This window comes from Centropristis striata, chromosome 21 (genome assembly GCF_030273125.1).
Source record: "Centropristis striata isolate RG_2023a ecotype Rhode Island chromosome 21, C.striata_1.0, whole genome shotgun sequence".
Classification (NCBI taxonomy): Eukaryota; Metazoa; Chordata; class Actinopteri; order Perciformes; family Serranidae; genus Centropristis; species Centropristis striata.
In genome coordinates this window covers 8,546,803-8,560,989 of record NC_081537.1, presented here as the reverse complement: position 1 = coordinate 8,560,989, position 14,187 = coordinate 8,546,803, and positions in this window count along the sequence as shown.

Here is a 14,187-nt window from a genome sequence, read left to right as displayed (position 1 = left end):
CACACACACAAACACCTCAGACTCAGCACCCAGGCCATCAGGTGAAGGAGGCTGACCAAAAGGGGGGAGGGGTGTGTTTGTGTTTGTGTGTGTGTGAGAGTGAAGGGAGGAGGGGGAGGCAGGCCTAGAACGCACCTGTCTGATGATCCCACCTATGGCAGAGTAGATGGAGAGTAATGTTATAGCCCCCCCCCCCTCCATGTTCCTATACACCACCTGGACCAACACTGACGAACCTGTGTGTGTGTGTGTGTGTGTGTGTGTGTGTGTGTGTGTGTGTGTGTGTGTGTGTGAAGGTTATAATAGTTTTGGATTTTTCATTAGTTTTAGTTTTAATTTCGTTGTGAATTTTTGTTTTCAAATTCAGTTAGTTTTAATTAGGTTTTAGGGTGAGTTTGCTAGTTTTAGTTTAGTTTTTATTAGTTTTAGTGTTAGTTTTTGTTTTTTTGTAATGGGTATGTGCCTTCATTTCCTTTGGTTAATCCATCTCAGCCCCAATAAGGTTATTAACTCTTACAGTTCCGGGTGTTTTGTATTTGGGTTGGAGTGTAGACATCCCAGTCTCAGTAAACATATTTACCATGTGTTCCTGCATGTTGAAATAGAAACACTGAATTATGTATGAAAAAAGTTGACAAAGACGAAAACTAAGGACATTTTCACGATAATTTCAGTTAGTTTTAGTTAGTTTTGTAACCACACAATACAGTTTCAGTTAGTTATCGTTTTTTTAAAAACTCTTGTTTTTATTTTTATTTCAGTTAACGAAAATGTTTTTTCAATTTTAGTTTTCGTTATTTTGTTAGTTTTTATTAACTATAATAACCTTGGTGTGTGTGTGTGTGTGTGTGTGTGTGTCATTGATATAATTTCAGGTATTTAAGTCGTTGTTAACTCTTGCTTTGAATCAAATTTATTCTCCATACTCATCATGTATCAATGTTTTGTTTCAGATTCTAATGAAAAAAAATGAAAAAAGTGACATCAGATAGATTACAAACTAAAAATAAAATAATAAAAATATTGCCTCAGACAGCGATTTAAAAGTTAAAAGCTGGATCGAGACCTTTGACAGTTTCTCTTCTGAATGCAACGCCCTATTGGTCAATTGCAAAAACATTTTGTGATGTTTAACAGCTCAATTAAAAATGTCACCTAATTTTGATGATAGTTATACACTTGTGGTTCAAGAGTTATGAAACATATCTGGTCTAATATGGAGACAAACAGTTTCCAAGTTATGGTCTGATTTGTCATACGCCTCTTTTTTTCGACAAGTTCTCCAAGCTAAATGACAGAAAAGGTCATGTGTCAGTACCACAAATTACTGCACGTAGTACATATCACGGCTCACGTTCCACGGCACATATGTACGTATCGCGGCTTGCGGTGCAACGGCGTGTTCTAAAAGCACACGTACGGTTTGTGCTTGTAAAAAAGGTTTCCGTTTCTGTGGATTTATGTTGTAAACCCTCTGACCTTAGGTTTAGGACAAAATGAAGTAGTTACAAGGGTCACGTGAATACCGCAAGTTGCGTAAAAAATGTAAGTTACGTTCAAAAGCGTGATTCATGTAACTTACGTAAACAACCTAACTTAAGTTAAAATTGGTTTACTTCTGTTTTCAGATGGAAGCGAAATCCGATCTCCTGGGTGAAAGTCTGCCGTTTGTTCGACCCATCCACCACCCCAACCTCCAACCGAACGTGGAAATTTGCCATTTTGACTTTGCTTCGCTGTCAGTTACTGCTACGTCAGCAAGATGGCGGTGGACGCAATGCAGCAGTCGGTGAAATACGTACATTTTGCTGCCTGTACACAGACTTATATTGACGTTTTTGTCAGGAGAACAGACTTAATTTTTTTGCATTTGTAGCACCCCCTAGTGGGTAACTTAAATATGACACTTTCAGTGTATGTTTAAGGGTCTTATGTGGACATATGCTGAAAGTTTTATGATAATTGATTTCATGTATTGTTGACTTCGTTGGTCCATTTATGTGCTGAGTCGTGCCCTTCGTTCGTCAATATCCACAAAACACAATGAGATATCAACAAGCTTTTGAAAATTCGAAATGGCACAAAAAGTAGTTTAGTACTTAAGTGATTCTTTGAGCAGATTTAAAGATCGCTGACTGTATATTATAGCGGAACATTTTTGGATCATATTTCTTGATTTGCACACAACTTCTAATCACTGATGAAAAGTTAATGTGTTCACAATATACCATCTTCACAGAGAAATTTCTGAATAATAATAATAAATTGGCACAAAATAATAATTTAAAAAATCAGTCCTTCAGGCTTGAAACCCTAAAAACAATAGCACCCAGCAGGAATGAAGTGTTTATAAAGTTTGGTTTATTTGACTGCAAAAACAAAATGTATTAATTTATGGTAAATTTGTTAGTTATTTTAAATGGGGTAAAAATAAGTAGACGGGAATACATAATTTAGTGTAGAACCCCCATTTCATTCATGCATTTTGTGAAACTATTTTTCTACCTGTTCCCTGTTGTGAGAAGTAGATCTTCAAAGGTTCATCTTATCTTACTGTAATATCAGTCACAGTTGATCAGTGTCCTATTGGACACAGTGATAAACTATTGAACGTCTATTTATCACATCACATTCAAGTGCTTTTAAACCCAAGAAAGACACCATCTTGAAACCATATGTCTTGCTTTAACCCTTTGATGCACAACATGGGTCTAAAGTGACCCAGTGACAGGGTTTTTATGTTCTATATCTTTGCAATTAATTATTTTCATCATTCAGTATTCCAGGTTTTCCTCAATTAGTTTGTTTTTGATCATCATACATCCTAATTTTACATTTTCCTTTATTCATATTTTAATAAAATCCCTTTTTGTGTCACTACTGTTCTAATGCACAACATGGGTCAAAAATGAAACATATCCATTTTTTAGCTAAGTAGTTCGCTAAGCTAACTACTTAACTAACTTCTTGGCTAAGTAGTTAGCTAAGTAGCTTGTTAAGCTAACTACTAAGCTAACTTCTTGGCTAAGTAGTTAGCTTAGCAAGCTACTTAGCCAAGTAGTTAGCCATGTAATAATACAAAACCTTTTTTTCTTCATAAAGTATGAGAGGAAAAATGTAAATAATGATCTGTTGTTATCAAAAACAAGATATTTAAAGAATACTTGGAATATTCAATCATAAAATAAGTTGATATCAAAAGATAGAGCACAGAAACACACAGGAAGCATTAAATAACATGGGGAATGAATGAGGGTCATTTTGGACCCATGTTGTGCATGCTCTGGCTGTATTTGGTACAGTAGCTTTACGTGGAGTTGATCATAAGCAACAGCAGCATCAGGTGGCACTGAACTCTGGAGATTTGCGTCAACTAGGGGGAAAGCCAGGGGAAATGTCTTATACATATATTTATAGTACTGTAATATGACTTACTTCCTGAGTGCCCCCCCTCCACACACACACACACACTTCCCTGTCATCTCCAGGGGACAGTCCTCCTCTTCCATGTGTCCTCCAGCCGTCCTGAAGACCTGCTCTTACTCCCCCACTCATTGGCTCCCACTCACTAATTACACACACACACACACACACACACACACACACACACACACAGGTGCACCTTCATGCACACACCTCATTAGCGATCACTCTAACAATGCTCCTTCCCTGAATGCCCTCTCAGAATCTCTCTGATGGTTAGTAATTCTCTTTCTCTCTCACTGTGTGCACGCGACCTCCCCCCTCCTCCCCCTCTGTGTGGGTAACGTCTCACTGGATTCTTTTTCATGGAAATGTTATCTGATATACATGCAGCACACTTGGGACCCCAAGAGGAAAGAAAAGCGAATGTGTTTTTTAAAAAAGGTAAAGAGAGAAAGATACAATGAAAGAAGTTGTGAGGTTCACAACCAAACGCCCTCTGCCCCAAGTGTGTTAAACTTGATAATTCCCTGTCCAGTAACATTAAGTGCACAATGGGTGTACCTCAAGGATCAATGTTAGGACTCCTATTATTTGGTCGGTATATGAATTATCTTCCACAACAGAATCACAGGGTATAACTGCAAATGTATGCTGATGAGGCTGTTGTATATGTGTAAAACTGTAAAACTAACAACTGCAATGGAAAGGATCGCACAGTGGCTTGATTAAACATGTCTTGTTCTGAATATTGGCAAGACAAATTCTTTTTTCTTTCAATACCAGCGTACAGCCCCCAAATGTTAACATTAGTCGTGTTTCCATCAACAAATTTCTATTCGCATTTTAAAGATTTGCAGAAAGAAAAGATTAAAGGTTTTACGCTAACTTGAGGTGATTTTTGCCTTTAGATAACGCGCTAAATGGGAGATGGAAATGATTTTTGCGAATAAGTTCTGACGTAGCAAAAACTATAACTCTGACTGATCAGCTGTTTCAACTCTGGCGGTCAAGACAAGCTGACATGAACAATTGTAAGTTGCCCAATTTAATATAATTCCTGAAGACATATTTTCTCTGATTGGTAGCCAAAGTTTAGCAACCTATTTTGTATTTTTTTTGTCTCTTGCTCAATCTCTGCTTCTTCTACTGTTTACTTTCTCGCATAATCTCTTTTTCTACTACTGTTTATGAATTTGCCTACAGCAATACATTGAACTGCCATCTTCTGACCAAAGTACCTTTATGCAGCTTTGTTTATTCGCTTTAAACCAGTTGATGGAAACGTCCCTAATTCACATTTTCTTTCATGCGACTTTCAAGATTCCCTTCGATAATGGATCCAAATCCTAATTTTACACTGATAAGTCTTTTTGTGGATGCAGCTGCGGCATTTATAAATGCCATAATCCTTTTCCACATATCCTATTGGGGAGGTATTGAATAAAACTGCTGGGTATCCAACCCTGTGTCTCTGCACTGAACGAAAAATAGAGAAACTTCTATACAATCTACTTTCTCCTAAAATAATATTTGGTCTTCTTTACCAAATAAATGTTAACATTTACAAGTCCACTTGTATTGGAAACCAGGTTAAAATAATTTTATTGCAATTGTTGATTTTTAAAAAATGTATTAAGACTTTTTGTTCTTTATTAACCTACAGAATAACTTTAAAGATGTTTGCAGTGATAGCTTTGCATTTGAAGCATTTCCCATGTATCTAGTTAGAAATAATTAGTGTATTAGATAAGACTTTATTCTCAAGTACAGCCCAACTCATTTTTACATTAAAAGGACTCCACTTACGCATAGAGTTTGACAGTGTAAAGTGTCAGTCACGTTTCCACCATCGTACCCGGTCATTACAGTCATCGATGGAATGCGGCTCTCCCACATTGTGCGTCTCTTATTGTTCTGAATGAAACGGTCTGCTTCTCCATTTCATTTCAATCGGTTCCCATTAGTTAGCGATGGGTCAATAGCGATGCATGGCTGTGAGGAGGGGACCATTGTGTCCAGTGTAAGACAAGCAGGACTAATCATTGTACCAGGCAAGTCTGGGCCTGCCCGGACAGACGAGTGGCTGCTGGCTGGTACCAGTCGAGGTGGCGTGACGGGTCATTATGACTCAGCACAGGTGGGTGAGAAGGCACAGTGAAGGTGAAATTACATTTACTATAAAACTGTAATTTCTTCTACTTTTTTTGGTATGTTTTGGTCTCCCCAAAATGTGTGATTTACACTTTTGTTCACGTGTCGTCCCATGTGAAAGCACCACCTCAACCAACTACAAGATCAAAATGCACCTTACAATTGAATTAACCAGTAATATTGAGTACATATCGTATATTTTACTACTTTAATGTCGTTTTCACAACCCAAGTCCATTTGGTTAGTCCGAATCAGAGTGAAATTGATACATTTGTATAATTTTGTGTTTAATCTGGTTTGCGTTTACAGTGCAGAATGTAAGTGGACCAAATAAAAAAAAAAAGATTTGACGAGGGGCGTGTACGAATGTGAAGGACTGCAGTCATACTTGCATTATTATTGGTAGAAAAGTTGGCGGTGAAGAATGTTGCGATGAATCAAACAAATGGGACTAAATGGCAATCATGTTGTTGCACTTGGTTTAAAAGCCAAAAATAAGAAGGGCACCTTTAGAGTGTTGTTGTTGTTTGTTCCTTTCTATGTATGGCTATGGTCTATGGCTCGTACTACCTTGCAGCACTGCAGCACTTTTATTTTGTACTTATATGTTATGCATGTGTTATGTATTGTTTTTATGGATTTCCTGTGAAGCACTTTGGGTACCTTCTGGCTACTGTAAAGGGCTATACAAATAAACTTGATTTGATTTGATTTGACTTCCGCCAAGGCCCTCCCCTATTTTGCAATGTTAACAAAATTGGAAAATTATTCTTTTATCTGCCTTGTGATTTGGATTTGCTCCAAATTGAATAGGTCTTTCTACCAGATTTCATGAGAGTTTGGTTTTAAAAAAAAGAATTATGGTAGTGGTTTTATGAAGAATGAAAAAGAAAGCAAGAAAGACCAAATATGCAAACACACATTCAAACAAATCCCCTCTTCCCCATTCTAAATCACATTAACTATGTTCCACAGACCTTCACGTCTCACAGCAGGACGTGGCGTTCCACTTCCCCAAGCATGGCTGAGGGACATTTTTGCTGGTCAATCATCAGCGTTTCCGCAACAAGACAACCGTGAAATAGGATTAGATTCTGTATGTTTGCTTCGATTAATATTTAACAAATTTATGCAAAGAGAAAGCATTCCTCCTTCCTTTTTATTGTGCTCATCACAATGTAAATCAACCACAACTTCCAGTTCTCCAAATGTCTTAACATCCCATCTCTCTTTCCTTCATTTTGCCTCCGGAGCATCAAATCAGAGCTTCCCCTGTCCAAGATACAATTTGACGACCAAATCAATGTCTCATGAATACTTTTGGAAGGCACCCTGTGCCATAAGATGAGCCCACGCTAAACACTGTCATCAACATTATCGCTATAATCTTCAAAACTCCATATAAAGTGTAATTTTCTCCTGGCTTTCAAATACTGCTTGAATATTCTGATGTTGATGGGCCACAGTATTGATTGGTCTCCTTTCTCTGTGAAAAAGCCATTTCACAGGGAGTTTAAAATGGATCTTGAACTTCAATCAGCTAATCATCCGTCTGAAGTGTCTAACTCTATAGAAGAACTTTGTGTGAGGGGGGAAAGTCTCGTATTTACTGGGTGAAACCAGTGGAAAATTCCACAAGTGACCCCACGCCTTCAATAGATCGCTTCCTCTGCAACAGCTTCTGTCAATGAAAGGATTAAGGTTAAATCAACAGCCAATGCTTTCCTCTCATTGCTTATCAGACGACATCTGTAAACTCCACTTTAGTTTCTTGTTTAATCATGTTCCTTTATAGGAGTTCTGCCTGTGTGGGATACAGAGAACACACACACTGCGACATCAGTTTTATCTAAAACTCTCTGATCTGTTTACTGTGGGTCACCTGCGTCAATAACGCTTGGATGCAGCTCTTCCTTAAGATAAGCACCTCGCTCTTTGTTTCCTCATCTCTCTCCCTCGGTGGAGGAGTAATAGGGCAGATTTTGTAACAGAAAGATTTCAGTAAGCGTTGCTGTATCATATATCAGCTTTTGTGTGGCAGTTGGGTGCTCGTTTGTCCTTAAGAATCAGTGAATATCCTCCATTGCTTCTTGGCTCTCGACATCTTTCATTTCTGACAGGCTTTGTGGCATCGCCGGGGCAAGCTTGGGCTTGCACAGGCAGCCCTCCCAAGGTCTGAGGCATGCACACACACACACACACACACACACACACACACACATTCATACACACAAACACAACCTCTCCTCCAATCACGTTGAGTCCCCGTGAATGCCCCACAACTAAATTGCTGATTTTGGAGAGAACGCAGCTCTTCAGACGAGGCCAATCATGTATGGCTTCTGCTAAAGAGGCTACAGTCGCCTGCTAACCCGTCTGACCTCCAGCCATTGTCAAGGAGAGGGGGCAACATTTTGTAGCTTCTATTTTTTTTCTCTCTCTCTAATTTGGCAATCATCAGCACAAGAAAGAATCTTCTTCAGAGTCTGTGCAGCGCGCCATAGCCTTGTAAAGCCTGTGAAGGTTGATACAATAAGGGCCTTTTCACACCTGAAAGCCCAATCGAAGGTGCAAGTTTTTAATGCACTACACACATTTTATCCGGCTAGTTTTGGTTATACAATATAAGCAGTAAAAGCACAATACATGGCATAGCTATGTCCCATTGTTATTACCTATATAAAACTGCATCTCCCAGTGCTGGACATTGATTGGTCTGTAGAAGGTTTTCTCTGCCTCTTCTATCGTCTCTCTCATATTTTGTCTCCTGCTTTGCCATTGGGGACTTTTTTTCTGTTCGTTTGTTTGCACCGTTTTTCCTTTTCTGCTTCTGACAATTTCCTGATGGAACTTTGTGGAATTGAACTGAACCAAAAGTCCAAACCATCCAAGAAAGTGTTCTGATTTTAATCAAATCAAGACTCTGCTCTTTGCTCCAGACTGGGGAGTTGGGTTGGGCGGATCGATCCCGATATTGATACTATTACTATAGATTCGAGATCCCAGTTTGCAAGATCCATTCCAGACTCCATACAGAAAAAGTTTCTCTCTTCTGTCATACTTGTTTGTGTTTCATCAGAGGATTGTCCTAAACACAACTTTGTGCATGCATGTACTCATTCTCCACTACTGTTGTGATCCTGACTACTTAAATCCAACACATCATTTAAAAAATGAATGTCCCTCCTTCATGCCACCAATTTAGGGGTGCTGGCACTCCACCACACCAAGGATATATTCAGTAACAGATTTCTTACACATGAAAAGTATGGATGAAAAACCAAATACCAACAGGACATGCTGATACGAAGCACTCAGACTGCTATTACCATGTCTGGCCTTGAAACAATCTGGTCAATCACCATTTCCTTTATTCTTCCTCTCAAGTTAAACGCCGAACAATTTGTCCTTAACAGTTTTCCTGTCCATTCAAAGTGCAGGTCTATCCCATTGGGTACATAAAACCCAACCCCTCCTCTTTCACCCCTGACAAAACCAAGTACATAAACCCAACAGCTCCACCGTCCTGCCTCCGCTCCCGGTAGTATAGACGGCAGACACAACAAGTGTGGTGTTGGCCGTTTACAGGGGGGCCCAGACCCCCGACACAGGCTCTGCCAGGCTCTTTATGGTCCGGGGTGGGTTGCGACAGTGAATGGGCCCCTGCCAGTAGCCAGCGGTGGTCAGCGCTATACATGGGAGAGGGTCTCTGCAGGCAGCTATTGTCATGGTAAACGGAGGATTGAATGGAAGAGGATGGGCAGGACACACACATAAAACAGAGGAAAACATGAGGAGGGGAGGGAGAGAGAAGAGACAAACACCGACCACCTCAGAGATGGCACACATGGAAGCTCGCAGAGAGGTCTACCTTTATGAGGGACTTCAATTCAGGCACATATTACACTACACCCTGTTCTTAGCGACATATTCTTCAAACAAAATCTCCATAGAGACAAGCTACAACCTTTCCCTTCTATCAGAGACTGACCCCTGTACTGTAAATTTGTCCTGGTAATTTTTTCCAGTCACCCTTGAAATGGAAAACAAGTTATTATTACAACGAAGAGAAAACCAACCAACCTAACAGGGCAAAATAAAGCTAGCTGTGTTATTATTGATGCTGCAATTTTTTAAAATGCTTTTCTAAAAAATGATACAAATATTCAAATGCAAAAATGTGACATTGTGGCCTCAGGAGATGGAAATGTGTAGTCAATATAGAAGGAGGAATAAATACTATTTATCAATGAATTACTACTTGGTTGGACCAGCAAACGCAACAAACACTGCAGCACCAATTGCAAGGCCGTTAGTTGGTACATTAGAATATCAAGAGCATTTCTGTGTTTTTATGTGGCAAAAAGCTGTTTCATTGATATTCAGGAAGACTATTATTTGTTTTCTATTTCAACCCTGCTAATGGAAATGACGTCAGGTCATATTTTAGCTTTTGTTATATTTAAAAGGGTTGCTCATGGTTGTTGTGCTTGGTAGCTACATAAAAAATACTACTTAAAATAATAGCTGCTATCAAAATGACTAGCTTAGTGGCTAATAACAACTAAGGCTAGCTTCTGTTTTCCCTCTGCTAATATACACGTATAGAGAACTCCATGGATTTAGCATTGCACTAACAACATGGTCAGACTCACATGGACACCTAAGAAAAGGCATCACAATTGATGCAGCAGAACCAGAGATATACATGTATATAGGTCAGAGAGGGATTTGTTTGTGTTATGCTAGTAGCAGCTAATGCTTCAGTTTTGACAGTTTTGCAAAAGTATCAAAATTGGTGCAGCAGAGCCAGAGATACCAGCTTTTGATGAGAAAATGACCCGATTTCTCACTTTATTTCTGTCCTCAGTAAACATGGTATTCTTAAGAGCAATGTTAACTTGTGATTGACAAGTTGTTACCACAGTGTGCTGAGTGTTTTCGCCTTGGAAATTTGATCGTTTCGCAGGGTTTCCAGTTAATTCATGTAGCATTTTGGTTGCATAAAAATGCTCAGTGTTTGGCTGGACTAAAAGACACTCTAAGGAGTCTAAAGTTCATTCATCAGCTCTTGACCTTGCTAACCAAGAAAGCTAGGTAGCACTAGCATTAGCTTATACATAGAGACCGAGTGCACTTAAGCCCCGCCCACACCGGAGGGGAAAACAATCCATCTCTCTCTATTGACTTTGTATTGAATAAAAAAGCCTCCTTGTTAATTCGTCTGTTAGCAAACAACATAAAATTGTCTAAAAGCTGCTGTGTGGTGAAATGCACAACCAACTGTGTGAACAACCGAAAAGTATGTTTTTAAAATCTGACAAACTGAAAAACTACATTTTTAAGAAAAGTGGATACAGACGTGAGACATCAGCAGTTAAAATCGTGAAACCTCAATTATTAAACTTAATATATTCAACGTCAATTTACGTATGCACTGAATTTTGTCACTAAGTCATGTATCGAAAGTGAGTTTTATGCTAACTACATTTGTGTAGGTAAAGCTAAAGCATTTGACACAATATAACTCATGTCGTAGTAGAATGTGGATTATTCAGAAAGCTGTGCAGTTTTAAGTGCCTCAGCTTGATAACACATTGCTAACATTTTGTTAGCATTTCAGCCATGGTTGTGTATTGTGGCACTGATAGTTTTCCCCTCCAGTGGGCATGGTATGAAGCGTGGCGCTCTGTCTCTATAGCTTCATACCTGCTTATGTGGTTGCAAAAGAAAAACATAAACCGAGAAGGAAACAGCCAAATTGCTGAATTTAAGGCCCAAAACAGTTAAATCAGTGAGGTCATGGTGACCACTTCCATTTCTTTTATACATTCAACGAGTACTACCCAAGACCTCGAAACACACTTTGATATGTAAAATCTTAAATTACAGATTAAGAAATAAAGGTAGGTAATTTATTTGCTTCATTAAGCCATAAATAATTATAAATGAGCTTCCAACATATTCAATATGCGCATAAAAGCATGTTGAAATGATGAAAACTTGTGATGTAGATATACTGGGAGCATTTGTCAGCTGGCTTGTCGGAGCAGGGAGGGCAGAGAAAGGGTTAAAAGGCTCCGACTGCCTGATAATCCTCCTCCGTTAAAAGCCCTCCAGAAAGACGTGACGTGTGTGAGGTAATCAGTAAAAGATTCAAGTGTGCCAGACACACACAGACACACACATGCATAAGCACATACACTACTGAATGGACAAAAAGAGAGGGAAAAGACTGAGTAGAGGAGGGAAGAAAAAGAGAATAAACACTCCTCCTCTCACTCTTATTTTTTTTCTCTTTTTTCGCTCAGCCCCTTCTCCTCTCTCACTCCCTGCTGTGTCAATACAATGTGACCGAAATGTTCACTACAGTTCCCTCTCAAACACACACATGGCTGATATGACCTTTTTCCTTTCTTTGGCCTTGTATTCCTGTTCTTCTCCTCTTCTCATTGTGTCGTTTCCTGTAATCTTTGTACGCTGTAAGACCACCTTGCGAGACACAAGTGTGTAACTCGCGTATACTTCGATATTCCGCGGTGAACTTATTCATTTAGAAACTGTCAGCATTCTCGCCCTCCCGGGCTCTTATGGGCCAATCAGTCTCTGGCCAACGATCTTCAATTGCCCTCTGTGTCACGGCATCAAGCATTCAGAATTTGGCATTTAGATGTTTAATTGACTGTCACCAATAATGGGATTGTGTTCATTCAACCAGGGTGCTTTGAGGGGTGGCACAAAGCCTATGAAACTGTCAGAGAGCGAGGGAGGCAGGGATAGAAAGAGAGACACTGACCATCGCTCTGAATATAGAACATATTCCCTATTAAAGTAAGATATTTAGTGGGAATGTTTAGGTGAAACCCGTCTTCTCTATTTTTTTTATTTTTTTTATTATATTTATTGGGTTTTTAGAATTAACATGACACATACATTAATGAGGGTTTACATGCCCACATTCTTAGATAAAAACAAACAAACAGACAAGACAAATTACCACTAAAACAAAGAACAAAACAAAGTAAAAATAAAACAAAAAAACAATAGATACAATAATAATAATAATACAAAATTACAACCCTGTATTTCCTATGTAGCTGCTGTGTTGAATATTACATTTTCTTTATACACTTCATTGTCCTTTTCAAGTGTTCAACATCTTGATCGTCTTCTCTATCTTAATTTAGAGGACCTTACATTGAGAATGCTTACAGTTGCTTTTATTGTTCTTTCTGTGGAGGACAAACTTAACTCCTTGTACATACAAAAATTCAAGTTCAAGTTCAACCGAAGCCAGTTTCGATTATTGTCCTGATGATGATTTAGGCAACCGTGAATATTTTGGGGGTTCTGGTGTAGCCAGTGGATATTTCCGTGTTCCAGTCATTGTTTACAGTCCAATCAGCAACCCGAGACGCTAAAATGGAGTTGGAGTTAAGATACCAAGTCTAATAATGTTTTTTTTGACAAGTAGTCGGTTTATAATGGGTATACGAATGCAGAAAATAAAAATAAAAAACTAAATTCTCATCTTACGATAGCGTATGGGTTCCGAGTTTGCATTTGGGATTCGACTTCCGCGGTCTTTGCTCTCCAATGCGGACTGTTTACCTGAATGCAACAAAAGTTCACTCAAAAGTGAAGCCAGAATGCTTCCGAAACCAAAAGCTTCATATGCTGCATTCACATACTGATATGTGTGTATAGAGCTTAAAACAAAGCTAACATGAGGGGTCAGCATTCTGAGTTAAGGACTGTATGGAAACTTTTAGGGGAGGAAGGGTCAGAAAAAAGGGACTAATGTATGTTTTCTGTATGCTGAAGGAGATATCTAAAATATTTCAGATTCTTTTACATGTATTGTAAAAGAAATATGAAAAAAAACAAATATTTACACAATACAATCAATTGTTTGGGTGCATAGTAAATAATAATGCAGAAGAGTTGATATACTGACCCTTAGCTTTCTATTTACTATGACACATTGATTTTAAATTCAATACCTGATACGATAAGTAGTGCCATTTTCATACCAACATCAGTTGAAATTTTTCATGTTTTTAGTTTTATTAACAGAAAACATACATTAGGTGTAGCTTTAGGTAGGGTGACCAAGCGTCCTCTTTTGCCCGGACATGTCCACTTTTTACGTCCTGTCCGGGGCGTCCGGCCGGGTTTTATAAATTCACGAAAATGTCCGGTGTTCACTGTTTTTCATAGGACCAGTACACGTGCACGTAAATTGACCGGTGCTTTGCACACAATTTTGCGAGACGTAATTACTTGTCATGCACACAAAAGGCTGGCTTTACCCATGCGACACACACACACACACACACACACACACACACACACACACACACACATACAGAGCTTCGTGCCCACTGCAGTTTGCGGGTAGTTGGCCTCTTCCCTGCAGCCTCCCAGAGGAACATAGATGTTAACCGGCATTGTTGGGGGGCTGAGCTGAGGGTGGTTTTTAATAGCTCATGATTACTCTGGAGAGGGGAGCCCATAATTACAACCACAAATGATTTCACGCCCCTCACCCCCATGATGTGCTCTGAACCTAATCACAGGGAAGCACAGGAGGGGTGTAGCGGAGGAATT